The sequence below is a fragment of the Anabrus simplex genome, chromosome 9 (assembly GCF_040414725.1).
Source record: "Anabrus simplex isolate iqAnaSimp1 chromosome 9, ASM4041472v1, whole genome shotgun sequence".
Taxonomy (NCBI): domain Eukaryota; kingdom Metazoa; phylum Arthropoda; class Insecta; order Orthoptera; family Tettigoniidae; genus Anabrus; species Anabrus simplex.
In genome coordinates, this window is record NC_090273.1 from 6519943 (window position 1) to 6535713 (window position 15771).

Below are 15771 nucleotides of genomic sequence, written 5' to 3' on the forward strand. Positions count from 1 at the left end.
AGAAGGTGACAACAGTGTTGCTTTATACGGAAGCAAAAAGTGTAACTCGGACTCGGTAGCCGGCCCGCGGCTGTGACTGGGAGCTCAGCTGGGCATCTCTCGTCAGAGAATAACGCAGTCTGACAACAGCTCTTAAACTAACGGCGAGTACAGTCACAAACAGAATGTCCGGTTTAGGGTGAAAGAACGGACTAATATTCTTCATGAGGTTGAAAGTCGTGGTGTGAAAGAGAGCGCGCGCGCGTGTGTGTAATTTCCAGTCATGGAATTTTGGGCCAATCTTTTTCAATGACACAGTCAACAGTGTGCGTTACAATGGACATGTTGCAGAAGAGTTTCCTTCCACACCTCTTTGCACCGAGACTACCAATAGACACACAATGGAGCGCATTCGCAAACAGCAAACGATTTCTGGCCCCGTGCGATGTCCCATCGATATCCCGAACGTTTTCAGTGCGGCTCAATGTGGCCACCACATAAGCCCTATGGGGATATTTGAAGGAGATAATCTACCGATGCAAACCAGAAAATGTACTGCAGCTGCAAGCGGGTTTTCTTCCGAGGGTTGAGTGAGGACATGTGTCTCGAAACTGTTCTACGGCTAGAAAGTGCGCGTATTGAACGTACTGAATAATCATGCACATTTCAGTGAGTGTTGTAGTAACATTTTTATTAAATATGATGTATATTAAATATTCTATAAACAATTTCCAGTGTAAAGCCCGCCTGATGGTCATGATTGTTAAGGCGTTGAAATATACAATGTCTGACATTGTTCGGTTCGAGTCCCGTTGGTCGAAAAACATTTCAGCATCAGAATGTTGACCGGCAGGGTAGGGGAGATGGTGGTATACAATTCTATTCACTAGATTGCGTGCCAAAAGCCTGGATTAAATTCCAAACCTCTACGCAGTGTTCATATGGAGTGAGGATATATGACGCTGTTGATGGTAATTCGTCCGTCGGACGGAGACGTTAAGCCTTGGTGCTATTCGACAGGAGTAGGCTATGTGCCGGCACCGGGTTTCACCCTCTCTCTTCCTACTATCATATATCACGAGTCACGACAGAGTCATCTCACCTCATACCCGACCCCGTAGAGCACCGGGACAAACACAAACAATTTCAGTGTATGACGTTTCGTGCGCCACCTGTATATTCTATGCGCTGCGGGTCACGATTGTCACATGATGGTATTTCGAGGCGCATACCACGTGTTTTCCGTTTATTTTCAGCTTCTTTTAATTTTGTTCCTTGCTCCTTGTTTTCATCTCCGGCATTTGACAACTCTTATATATAGATCCCGGATTTCCATGCTCATCTGTTTATTTGTCAGCACAGAAAATGACCTTTCTACGTTACAAGAAGTGACAGGTGCATACAAAGTGAGGTCAAATTGTACGTCTTTTGCATTTTCACTACAATACGTATTTTATAAGCTTGACGAATTCAAAGTCGGAATTTGAACGGATCATTTTGTTAAACCTATCTCTAGCTGCCGTGCGATGATTGCAGATACATTTGAATGTCCTCAATAACTGGCAACGATTGCCTGCTTCGATAACGAAAACGTGTGACAGGTTAGAGTTCCGGGTAGGATATTCCAGGATAGCAACGGAAGAAGGTTCAGCTTTATAAGCTGCTACCTCAGTAACGCGGCGTCACAGAAGTGTGATACAAGCTTTGAGCCGTCAAAAGTAATGTTCATTGTATAGCAATTTATAACTGGGACACCTTATTCCTAAGAATTACAGAGATCGGTGTGGGGCCTTATGCCAGTGTTTACTCAAGCAACAGATATGGAAGTGCTTGGTTAATTGGATTACAGGACTTCTACTGTATGTGCTAATTATGGTTGTCACATACTCCGTCTCTCAATAATAGACATAGGCTACTGTATAACGTGCAAAAATGGTCCCAAATTCTGTAAATCAACATTCATAAAAGGCACTATCATGCAAGTTAACTTTATATATGCGCCAAAGTCAGAAGAAAAGTCATATTATGCAATATTAAACGTACAAATAATCTCTATTAAATCCAAAATCTTTAAAATATGCATTATGCATGAATTTTGTCCTAAAAAGGCGAAAACACGCGAACATGCAGAGAAAAGGAAATCGTTAAGCCATGAAACGAAGTGTAGCCAGCTTATTTAAAAACATGCATGTGCATGGAAATCCGGGCTCTACTTATATATGATAATTCCACGTGGCTTACTTTATTTATTTATTTAGCGTATGACTAGACATACCGTGCCAACACTTCTATATACAGCGCGTATATCTACATTTTGGATGCAATCTATAATTTGTGGGATCGCGGGAGCAAAGTCACTAGCACTTGTATTACAGTCGGTGATGATCTGCTGCACAGTTCGCGTGGCTGGTGGTCCACAGTCTTCGAGGGAGGCTGAAAGCAGGTGGTGGCGTCTTCTTCACAAGAGACGTTGTTGGATAGTATTTTCGCCATTCAACGGCAGTTTGGTAGTTGCTGTTCCTCAAGTTCATGGCATCTCTTGTTGGACACACGATTAGTAATAGCATCACCGATATCATCATGTATCGGCAGTTCCGGACTCTTCACTATTTTGTTGAATTCTCTTAGGAGAACATTTTTAGGTCTGAGATCTGGAGGAGGAATATAACTTAACACTGTTAGGGAGTAGATTTGATTGTGCTACTGATGAGATGCGTTGTGGTGTTCAGTTGCTAGCGTGGTGAAGCCCTAGGACGAGAGTGGGCGCCATCTCTCGTGTGTGGAGGATAGTGTTGTGAGTTGCAAACATCCAGTCCCGAGCCAGGGCAATCAACTATCTCCGACACGACCGCAAATCGAATCCGGGGCCCTCTGAACCGAAGGAGAGAAGCACAACTCTCATAAGAAGGCTTCTTTGTGTAGTTTTACTTCACCTTGGAACAACAATCACGAAGTCTCCACACAGGAAGCAAGTGAATGTCTGTAGGGAAACTGTATTGACACATCCGCCTCACGATTCTTCCACTACACTTGTTAAGCACTTTGCAAGTCGCGCCTTCAGGTAATCCCTGCCACACGCTGCAGTTCCCAAGTGGCGCTACCAAATTAACTTCTATTGTCAAGCTTTCCTCGGCAACTACACATTACTCGCAAATACGCCTTGAGCCGGACTTCTCTCCTTCATCTTCACTCCCGTCAAACGTCACCAGAACACTGTACTATTTGATATATTTAAGTATTACTGTATATTAATAATAATAATAATAATAATAATAATAATAATAATAATAATAATAATAATAATAATAATAAACCAAGAACTATACCAAAGGTTTGAAAATATCACTACCACAATGAAAAGACCAAGAAAAGCATTTATGACGGATATCAAATATGGGCGACCATACGCAACAGTAAAGAATTTAGCACTCGAAAGAATCCTCTCTCGTAAGAATGACAACGCTGCCGACCAACTATGCAAGGTTGAAGAGACAAAGGAGACTGGCGTTCTATGGATGAACACATTAAAAGGATGGAACCAGAAAAGCTCCCAAGTCTCAGAAGTCCATCGGGATCTAGAAAAGTGTGCAGAAGACATACGGAACTTAGTAGTTTTCGGAAGAAAAGTTGGGGAGGTGAACAATGTGGCATCAGGAGCACTACCATATCTGCATATTCTACATTAGTGTTTTTAGCCAGCGCTCCTCTCGCAACACAACTGCGCGTTCAATGGCAGAAAAACATCCCGAGCAAAGAGGTTGAAAGTAATGAGGTAAGTAGGGCATCAAAGAGGTGTGTTCTATCTCGTAAACCATTTTGCTTCAAATGATCGTTCCTGGGACACCCTGTATGACACCCGAAACACGAACACTGGTGACTTCTATTTTATTATTATTTGACTCATATATCTGCATGTTGAGCGGCATTTTCCAACCATTGCCGTCATCCGGCTGCATGGCTACCATACTGTACTTTGCCCCAGCTTCGATTCCCGACGGGGTAAAGGATTTTAATCTTCATTGGTTGATTTATCTTGGCTCCGGGAGTGTGAGTGTGTGTGCTAGGTGCGGTACTGTAGTGCTATGTCTCAGTTCCCAATAATGTCATAGTGACAGTGAAAGTGATGTCAAAAGAAAAAAGTAAGTTGAAAAATAAAATACTTATTTGACCAAGCGAGTTGGCTTTGTGGTTTAGCTCAGCTAGATATTATCTTGCATTCGGGGGATGGCAGGTTCGAACCCCACTGTCGGGGCACTGAAGATGGTCTTCCGCGGTTCCCCATTTTCACAGCAGGCTGTACATTAGCTAAGGCCACGGTCACTTCCTGTCCTGTCCCATCGTCACCGTAAGATCTGTGCGACACAAAGCAACGTAAAAGTACTTTTTTTCTCTCAGATATACGGTGATTCTTCTTCTGAACACTTCCACTTACGACTGCACACCTTGCTTGTCCCGACGCTGGGGAATTAGCCAACATAAAATGTACGATACTCTGCTGCTCTTTCTCCAGAAGACGGCAGAGACACTACTCGTGTGAAAAAGGTTCTACAGTTCTGGGATTCGAACGTCATTAGTAGAGACACGTATAGACTAATATAAAGAAAATATTGTCAAAATATGAAATGCAACTTAAAAGCTTCCAACTCTGTCGAACATTCAAGTTCAATACTAGTAAAATCAAATACAGTACAGACAATACGTGACAGTCTACGAAATATCGAGGGACAGCGATTAGAGCTCTGTCTAGCGAAATGACCTGGAGTTACTGATTCTGTCATAAAAGCATGTGTATTTCTTTGTGAAGTTTTTGGCGTTATTTATGCCTTTGCTGTAAGCTGACAGAAGTAAATAGTAGCGTGGGGCATTCTTTTATATCTCCTCTCAATATGAGTGGAAAGATATGTGTTTGTCTAGAATATATATGAAGTGCAGAAGGATTCGCGGCCTTTCTTCCATTTCCCTCGTGGCAAGAAAATGTAAGTAAATATTGTGTGCATATATATTCTTCCAGTTACAAAGATATTTGCATAGTACTTCCCAGTGGCGGTTCGTGACATATTACTCTGGCAGGGCTGTGCCGCCATCTCTTTCCCCTCCCCAGTCCGTCGAGTTTTCACTGACCAGCACCACGATACTTTTAGATGAATAATAATAATAATAATAATAATAATAATAATAATAATAATAATAATAATCCGATGGCCTTGCATTACAATATTAATTAACTACACTACAATGGCATGTATGCAGACACATTAAGAGCTCATGCAATCCCGACTGTTGTGGAAATGCACTGTTTTACAGATCACAATCACAAGTGATAATAACAACGTTCATGAAAACAAATAAGCAGTGCACTCCCGAATTTCTCTCTCCTTGCTCAAATTTCAAAGCATGATAACGTATTTAACAATTTGATCACACTACAAATAGTGCCGTCACGTTATGGTTACATTTTGAATCTTTTATAATGGTATTCATTATTTTGTAAAATGTTTTGGAATTGAAATGAAATGGCGTGTGGTTTTTAGTGCCAGGAGTGTCCGAGGACATGTTTTGGAATTAATCTCTAACAACAGTTAATATAAGCCGTCGGGGGGAAAAGCCTAGGTACATTGTAAAGTGTTGGCGATGTGCTGAGGGCTCCGCCGTTGAGCACTTATACCCACCTGCGCTCTTCCTTCCCCTGACAAGCCGATATCATCCTTCCAGCCTCCTCCCGCATCCCGTACCCTGACTAAACTCCAGGAACTCTGCCGGACAGACCATACAAGCCCACGTTGTTCTTCCAGTTTCCTCCTGCACCCCGCACACTTGCAAAGGGCTCTGCTGCCGCGTGCTGGACAGCGGCCACGGTCTGAAAGCCGTTGCCATTTTCCTGAAAATAGAAAAGCAAAATGTTTACAGCCGAAATAATAAAGATAACATTGTATAAGTGAACACCACACCACTGTAAGTTCGACCTCGCTACATTTGCCCATCTCTTTGTGTAATCCATTACAGAGTGAAATAACGATAAATGTTTTTGAAAAGGCGGTGGGGCGGCGCCCAAAAACCCATCATGCACGAACCGCCACTGGTACTTCCTAAACTTCTGACCTGCGCGACCCATATTTTAACTACCTTAAAAAATAATAAACTTATTTTATCGTATAGTGCAGCAATTAACCTTCAGTACCGATGTGTTATTGTAGGTGTGATCCGTGGGTTTGAATTTAATTCATGAAAATGCATATGTGTGCGGCTGGTTGTGTTCCAAGTTACTCCATTTGGAATGCCGCAATGCGTTGTCAAGCACATGTACATATTTTGTTGAAACAATGTGATGATGAAAATTTGCTTTACCCTAACGTAATGGCAAGTATTGCTTATACGGAAATTTTGAATGCTAAATTTATAGATTTTATTTCTGTTAAGAGGAAAATTTTCCAGCTCTTAAATCATGTGTGTAAGGAATGCGCCGATATTTTTATAGACAAGTGTCTTAATGTGATGATACAACGTTTTTTAAATGAGAAAAGACAAATCTAGCCGTGAAAGTTCAGGCAGTTATGTTAAAGCTAGAAAAATGTGCAAAATCACGTTGTTCACAGAGGACTATTTCACACCTTGATTATATGTTTAATTTCAGTCTTTAAATAATAACCTGTTAAATAATTCTTCATACATTTATTCAGAATTGCTTTAGCAACTTTGAAATTAATATCTTAATAACACATTATTTCTAGATTTAATTTATTTATCTATTTCCGTATATGCATTTCCATTGATATTTGAATTTAGCGCGACTTCCCAGGTCAAGCCACTAGGAGCGCCACTTGCGAATTGCCTCCCATTTTAACAAGCTTATTCCGGAAGTGTCACGTATTGGTAAAATAACACGTTATTAAACTAGGAATAAAAATACACACTATTAAACAAACGTGATTCGTTCTAAAAAGATCATCATCAGATTCTATCAAGTCACAAGTATCTATGTTGATTTCTGTCCAAACACTACGAATTTTAAATTTGGAACTTATCTTAATGAAGTCCTGCTTTGTCTCCAATTCAGCATACAATGCGAGGCATTTGAAAAACCGTTGCTCTTTTATTTGCTCATATCAAAACCGACTACAATATCTCAGAAATATGCTACTATCGACTAGTCGGGTGATAGTCCCTCCGAACTACCGACTGGATAGTCTTATGTCTTCAGTCGAACAAAAGTATTCATTAGGCCTACTTCCTGTCGAGAAGACTGAACAGTCGAATGAAAGTATTCATATAATGCAAGTAGTCAGTCCATGAAAAACATTCGAATGTTTCCAGTCGAAACTCTCCGTATCAAAAGTGGAGAGGCGTACTTTTACGAATTCGACTCATTTTAACGCAATGTACCAATAATTAGAAATCGCTTGTATAGACACCCATTAGAACAAAATTAATGTTATATTGACTGACTCACAAATTTATTCAGAGGAACCCACGTTCTTAGCCGAGGAGTCCACTCCGCTCCACATTAGCAATAAGAAGCTGCACCACCTGGATATCCCAGGTTCGTATTCCATTCGCTGACAGCAGATACCATATCCTTAATGTAGTTTTCCATGGGGTTTTCTACCCATACATTCATTCCTGGAAAATGTCACAATAGTACTGTACCTTGGGTGCATACCCCAACCCTGGATTATATAATCACACTATCGGGGAATTCACAGTTGGGCAGGTTAAAATCCGATTTACGCACTCGCTCGTACACGGGGCTAATACATAGAGAGATGCCCTTAATACGAACCGACATCATACGAATGGCCTTTCTTGGTGCTGAATGGACAGTGAAACGTAGAAAGACGACAGTTAGGTTCTACTCCCGAACAATGCTAACAACATTATGTAAAACGTGTTGCTTTAGTACACAATCAAGATATAGGCTATATGAGAATAGCCAAACACACTACTACGCTACTACTGTATTTTCTAGATTATTATTATAGCTATGCAGATTAGTATTATAGTTATGCCTTATCTATTATCTATTATATATATAAAATAAAGAGTTTTGTATGTACATTGCTCAGAATTTGAAAAAGAATGGTATTTCTGTATCGGCCATGTCCACAGTAACAAGGAAATGCAATTTTTACTTTTCCGTAATTTATGTCTGTCTGTCTGTCTGTCTGTCTGTCTGTCTGTCTGTCTGTCTGTCTGTCTGTCTGTCTGTCTGTCTGTCTGTCTGTCTGTCTGTCTGTCTGTCTGTCTGTCTGTCTGTCTGTCTGTCTGTCTGTCTGTACACGCATCACTAGAAAACGGCTGAAGAGAATTTAATAAAAATCGGTATGCAAAGTCGGGAAATAAGTCGCTACAATCTAGGTCATACATAATTTTATTCACGCTGATTGAAATGGTAGTTTAGGGGAAGGCCTAAAATTTAATTTTCTAATATTTATGTTATTAATGGTTCTATCTTAATGAAAATTAGTATGCAAAGTTGGGATATAAGTCGCTACAATCTATTCTATAAATAATTTTGTTCACGCTGAGTGAAATGGTAGTGTAGGGGAAGGCCAAAAATTTAATTCTTAAGTATTCACGTTATTAGTGGTCAAATCTCATTGAAAATTTGTATGTAAAGTCGGAGAATGAGCCACTAAAATCTAGGCTATACATAAATTTTATTCACGCTCAGTGAAATGGTAGTTTGGGGAAGGCCTAAAATTTAATTCTCAAATATTTATATTATTAGTGGTCGTATCGATAAATACTACATAACGAAAGTATATAGAATTAAATTTCCGACTAATTATGTCTTATACATTTTTTACCCTACCGTCTATGATAACACAGACATTCATGAATTAGTATTTTTGTTGCTAAGTCCATATCAACTCCGAGCCACGAGAAAATGTGTTAACAGAATTTAATGAAAATCGGTATATAGAGACGGGGTATAAGAAACTACAGTCTAAGCTATAAACAATTGTATTCAAACTGGATTAAAATGTAATTTAGGGGAAGGCGCCTAAAATTTAATTTTTAAATACCTATGTTATTGGTCCTATCGAAAAGTACTAGGCCCACATAACAAAAATTACAGATAATACAGTTTCCGATCATGTATATTTTATTCAGTTTTACCGTACCGACTATGATAGGAGTGGTATTTCAAAGTATGTTTTTTTTTTTTTTTTGCGTCGCACCGACACAGATAGGTCTTATGGCGACGATGGGACGGGAAAGGTCTAGGAGTTGGACGGAAGCGGCCGTGGCCTTAATTAAGGTACAGCCCCAGCATTTGCCTGGTGTGAAAATGGGAAACCACGGAAAACCATTTTCAGGGCTGCCGACAGTGGGGTTCAAACCTACTATATCCCGAATACTGGATACTGGCCGCGCTTAAGCGACTGCAGCTATCGAGCTCGGTTTTTAAAGTATGAAGGAAACTAAATGTGAAGGCCTACAATATCGAAAGCACATAACATTGGTGAACCATAACATTACATTGACCATTGTTTGTGGCGGTGTTCTTTGTCTCTTATGCTTCCTCTCAACTCCGATAGATGGGATTACTGCTGCGTACCGAGTATAATAGCCTGACTGATTACTGGCGGAAAATAGCCGGGGAGTTAGAAAACTTTCTTCTTTAGCATGCCATTCCTCTGGTTCATACATTTTCTGATACAGCTGGTACGTAACACACCGGTTCATCATAGTATTCCAGCTGTTCGATCCCCACTCTGACGCGCTGTTTTGAGTGAGCAGTGTGCATACTTACGGCAGAGGCTCACTTTAGTAGTAGTACTAGTATTAGTAGTAGTAGTATGGCCTGGTCTAGAATAACAATTTAGGCCTGTTTCAAATTATAGCACCACAATTCACTAAATGACTCAAAATTCAACCCTGAAAAGAGCCGTTTTAAAGCTTCTTCCTCTTGACTTTTATTAAATTCTACATTCATTTTATTCCGCATTAGCAGTGAAGAGTGGGTTTCTCTTCTGGCTTGGAGGAGAAATTTGCCTGCAAGTCAGATAGATTTTTCCGCCGCCAGTGTATTAAATTGATATTTACCGACTCATCGTGTAGTCCAAGGAAACAGATTAGTAAAAGGGCATGTTTTTTGCCCTGGGAGTCTCCACTATTCGACCTCTTTACCGCCGAAAAGAAGACGAAGTATGTTCACGGATCACGGCTGTCTGCGGCTTGGTCATCCCAGCTCTGGAACTTTGGACTGTAATATCGGGAGCTTAGACCTGTTCGTTAAAAGTGAGAAAATGTGTGGTTTGTGATTTGATCGCGTATTTCATATGAAAGCATTGGTCATCCCAGCTCTGGAACTTTGGACTGTAATATCGGGAGCTTAGACCTGTTCGTTAAAAGTGAGAAAATGTGTGGTTTGTGATTTGATTGCGTATTTCATATGAAAGCATTGCTTTTAACTGCGCCATTCCTACTGACGTCATTGTAATGTTTGTTCATTTCAGTTGGGAAAACCAGTAAGACACTCTTTCTGAGGATGTAAAAAGGCAGGTGGAGAGCGAGTGTCTACCATTAAAATGAAAGCTTCCCAACCTGATTGTGACTGATGGTATGCAAGCGGCGTGCATTACAGTGAAAATTCCCTAACTCAGTCTTCATATGAGAAAATGTGTTTGGTGATATCGCCATCGCGTTTCTAGGGTAACGTTAAGAGCTTTGCAATTTAATACATTCTTGCTCACAACGTGTACACTACCTAACCTAGAATTATGTTCAAAGCAGTCTTTTCGGTACAGGCCATGAAGGCCCTGGGAGGGGTGGAAGGTAAAGGTTTCCACTATCCGTAACTCCGTAACCTCGGCACTTGATGGGGTAGAGTGGTTAGCTCTACGTCCGGCTGCCTTTCCCCCCAGGAATTAACCTGGTACTCATTTTTTTTGTGTGAATCTCAGGGCCATATGCACCTCCGGAAGTGGAAATCTCATTTTTTTTAATTTTACGACTTCCTGACGGGGATTCGAACCCACGTCCTTCCGGGCGAACGCCTTTACCGCCTCGGCCAGGCAGCCCCCTAGAATTGTGTATGCAATGTAGAATTCCGTAGCGAAGCACGGTTACATCAGCTAGTTTATGAATAAAGTCATTTATATAAACAAATATGCAACGAAATAAAGAGCACATAAACGACAAGAGAAAATCGACATATTAAGTAGGTACATATAAAGTTAACATATATATATTACATGTCCGAAGTGACCATGAACCCATAGTTCCATTCGCTTCCGCGTCGCTGTGACGGGAATGCGACTGAATTCAATGGACTTGTTTTGTGCTGATTGGACAGTGAAACGTGGAGAGATCCGTGACGGGAATGCGACTGAATTCAGCCGAATGGTTTTGTGCCGACTGGACAGTAAACATGGAGAGATCCGTGACGGGAATGCGACTGAATTCAGCCGAATGGTTTTGTGCCGACTGGACAGTAAACATGGAGAGATCCGTGACGGGAATGCGACTGAATTCAGCCGAATGGTTTTGTGCCGACTGGACAGTAAACATGGAGAGATCCGTGACGGGAATGCGACTGAATTCAGCCGAATGGTTTTGTGCCGACTGGGCAGTGAAACGTGGAGAGATCCGTGACGGGAGTGCGACTGAATTCAGCCGAATGGTTTTGTGCTGATTGGACAGTGAAATGTGGAGAGATCCGTGACGGGAGTGCGACTGAATTCAGTCGACTTGTTTTGGGCCGACTGGACAGTAAACATGGAGAGATCCGTGACGGGAATGCGACTGAATTCAGCCGAATGGTTTTGTGCCGACTGGGCAGTGAAACGTGGAGAGATCCGTGACGGGAGTGCGACTGAATTCAGCCGAATGGTTTTGTGCTGATTGGACAGTGAAATGTGGAGAGATCCGTGACGGGAGTGCGACTGAATTCAGCCGAATGGTTTTGTGCCGACTGGGCAGTGAAACGTGGAGAGATCCGTGACGGGAGTGCGACTGAATTCAGCGGAACGGTTTTGTGCCGACTGGGCAGTGAAACGCGGAGAGATCCGTGACGGGAGTGCGACTGAATTCAGTCGACTTGTTTTGTGCTGATTGGACAGTGAAATGTGGAGAGATCCGTGATGGGAGTGCGAATGAATTCAGTCGACTTGTTTTGTGCTGATTGGACAGTGAAATGTGGAGAGATCCGTGATGGGAGTGCGACTGAATTCAGTCGAGTTGTTTTGTGCTGATTGGACAGTAAACATGGAGAGATCCGTGACGGGAGTGCGACTGAATTCAGCCGAATGGTTTTGTGCCGACTGGGCAGTGAAACGTGGAGAGATCCGTGACGGGAATGCGACTGAATTCAGTCGACTTGTTTTGGGCTGACTGGACAGTAAACATGGAGAGATCCGTGACGGGAATGCGACTGAATTCAGCCGAATGGTTTTGTGCTGATTGGACAGTGAAACGTCGAGAGATCCCTGACGGGAATGCTACTGAATTCAGTCGACTTGTTTTGTGCTGATTGGACAGTGAAACGTGGAGAGATCCGTGATGGGAGTGCGACTGAATTAAGTCGACTTGTTTTTCAAAGTAGTCGACTGTTACGATAGTTTAAACTATCAACTAGTTCGATAGTTATCAGTCGATAGTGCCTCTATATGCTACTATCGATTGGTGGGAAAATAGTGGAATTCGTGGTGGTCGTAAGTGATGTGTGGGTCAGCACATGGATATGTTTGTTTACACTGTGTCTAGAGGATAAGAAGTACTATTTCAACCGCGTTACTGAAATATAAAGTATAGATGGAGTCTTCGAGGAATTCATATTGTGTAGTGTTAGAGATGTAAATAATTGTGCATAATAGAGTCCATTGTTGCGCTGTAACGGCTGTAGTATTTCCCAAAATGGACCGTTCGTGCTGCGTACTACGTGGTATATTAAATTATACTCTTGCAAATCTTCAGTTTTTAAATTCCATGAATATAAAGCTTTAAGGGAGAAATAGATAAGCAATATACACCAGAAAATTTAAGGCGTGGGTACTAACAGCGTAAGACAAGCAGGTGTAAGTACCAACATAGTTGGGGATGTGTGGGATCTGGTACTGCAGCACGGGTAAAGTTTAAGGAAGCGGAAATTGTTATCAGTGGAATACTGTGTTGGAGGGACACTGACTGGAAGGTGATTGGGGATTTAAATGAGATTATAGAGTGGGTATGTGGGAAACTGGGAGTGAAATTTCTATAGTTCAGTTATTATGAGTTTCGACTTGACGTTTGAGCGCTGCCTTTTGGCGGAGGGTAAGCGAATTAATCAACAGCCAATCATAGACAGCCGATCGCTCCCATAGAGCGCGTTAGACTCCAGTTGCTGTTAGCAGTGTTGTCTATTTGTTGTTTACTGTAACCACGTGCTATCAGCTGTGTGTTGTATTGTGCTCAGTTCTTTTCGCGGTCTTTGTGTGTCTTTGTGCTAGGTTGTTGTTCGTGTATATTTCACTGTAGAGTTTATAAATGTATTGTTTAGTATTTTTAATAGTATAGCGCGTTATATTGTAGTAAATAGTGTGTAACAGGTGATCTATTGTTGGATGCGCTAGTGAGTGGTTGACTGTTCCAAGAGCTCTGTGTTACCTCAGTGATAAAGTAGTTAATAATTGTAGAAATTTACCAAATTTTGTGTGTGAGTGATACATTTAGCTCCACAAATAATTGTGTTTAGTGTTTATTTGTAGTAATCTGCGATTAGTGGCATTTATTTACAGTTTTCTCACTGAGTAGTTCCGTAGGCGTTCGCTAGATTACAACCGGTAATTTAGGTCTGCGTGAAAGAAGAAATATATCTTTCTTTTTAATAGTATTATTAAAATATCAATAGGTTTGTTGATAAAATACGGTACTTACAAAGACGGGATATTAAAAATAGTCGTAACTTCGACAGCGGTTATATCTATTAGTGCAGGCATTTGACAGGGTATTTCAAATAGCAGTTCAACGGTTCCACCTATCACGAAGGTAATAACTTCTTTTAATAACGCGATACTGTTGTGAATTTTGTTTAAAGAAAGGATTTCAACAGAATAGACAGTATTTCACTGGCGAAATTGTTAACAGTCGTAATTGTTATTGATCATTGTCGCTCTTCTTATTCAAATATTGGCATTGTTGGCTACAGTCTGTGAACAAAGGGTGTAGTGTACCAAGGAAATATAAATAAAAATCAGCTGATTATTGTATTCCGATCATTCGTAGTTCTGAGTAGGCAGTTAAAGTATCCGTAATTTATATTTCACGCCCTCGACATTTCAGTGTTTATGAGCGGTTAGCTAATAATCAAGTTCCTGCATTCCAATAATTGCAGTTCAAGTCCCTGGCGTAGTTTAGACAGAAATACTTTTGCGAAATTATTGTAAACAACGTCATATTTTTCACCATTTAAAGACACATTTATTCTCCGTCCCGCGGAGTAGGGAAAATAATAGTAATCCACCATCTGTAAAGATCACATAACCGCATTTCAGTTGAGAACTGTAGTGCAGATACAGTATATTAGATAGTATCTTGCCTGTTATATTCGTGTGTATTTTTGTGCAAACGGCAGGTTTCATTTCTATTACAGCATAGTAAGACAAAGTAGTACTAATATTAATCTGTATACGTGTTTAACTTTGTTGGTAATCTTTGAGTACCTACCGGTAGTTCTTGCGATTATCTAAATTTAGACCTAATTGGAAATTTCATTTCTATTTGTACTTAGTAAGAAGCGAGGATACTTCTGAACGTAGTTTTAACATTATTGCAGTGTAGTATAGTAACTTATTAGAAATTAGAGTGCCTATTCTATAATTTTGAGTACGGTAGTTTTTCGAATTTCGAACTTTAATGGTAATTTTCTTTTCTGTTTTTGCTTGGTAATAACCTGTTGTAATTAGAATACGTCTGAATATAGTTTAAAATTATTGTAGTGTATTGTAGTAACAATATCTGTACTTAGTCTGAACGTAGTTTAAAATTATTGTAGTGTATTATAGCATCGTATTAGAAAGTAGTGTGTTTATTCTATTACTGTGAAATATTTGTATAGTATAGTACCGTTCTGTGGTATCTGCAGTAACTCTCTTACTAAAATTCTGTTGTTGTAATTAGGGTGGACGTAACTGCAGTTAAGAATTGTGTATTTCTTGTGTATTATTCTCTGTTTCCAGTAATTAACAGCAATTTTCATCGTGTTAACGTGTTGTAGGAATAAAAATAGTACAATTAAGTAGTATTGTAGTGTAGTAGTAGCCTATATTAAATAACTTACTGTCGTGTGTTCTTTGTGAACTAACCTAGACGATATTTCTTTCCTTTCATTTTTATTTTGCACAGAATATCTTATTTTTCCTTTTCTTTTCATTATTTAGTAAAAAAATGGCTAAGCAGTGCGAGTGTAGGAGCTGTGGGTGTGGCCAGGCATTAAGGAGTATGAGGGATGAGTTGGAGAGCTTGAGGGAAATAATTAGGATTCTCTCAGAGGACAGGAAGGAAAGTAGGCCTCCAAAAAAAAATGTACAGGATACAGTAGGTGTAACAGAGGGACTGGAAGCAAAGGGGGGAATCGTGGAAGACAGGTGGTTTAATGTTTAAGGGGAAGGAGATTGTAGGCTAAGGGCTCCATTCAGGATCAAAATTCAGGACAGGTGTCGGTGAGAAATCGGTACGAGTCACTGAAGGTAGAACAACCGTGGGAAGATGAGGAACAGGAAACTGTTGCCGAGAAGTTTGGAAGTAGGAGAAAGGGAAGAGGTAGGAAAGGGAAATGTGGAGTAGCGGATAGGAAAAGACAGGTGGAACGGG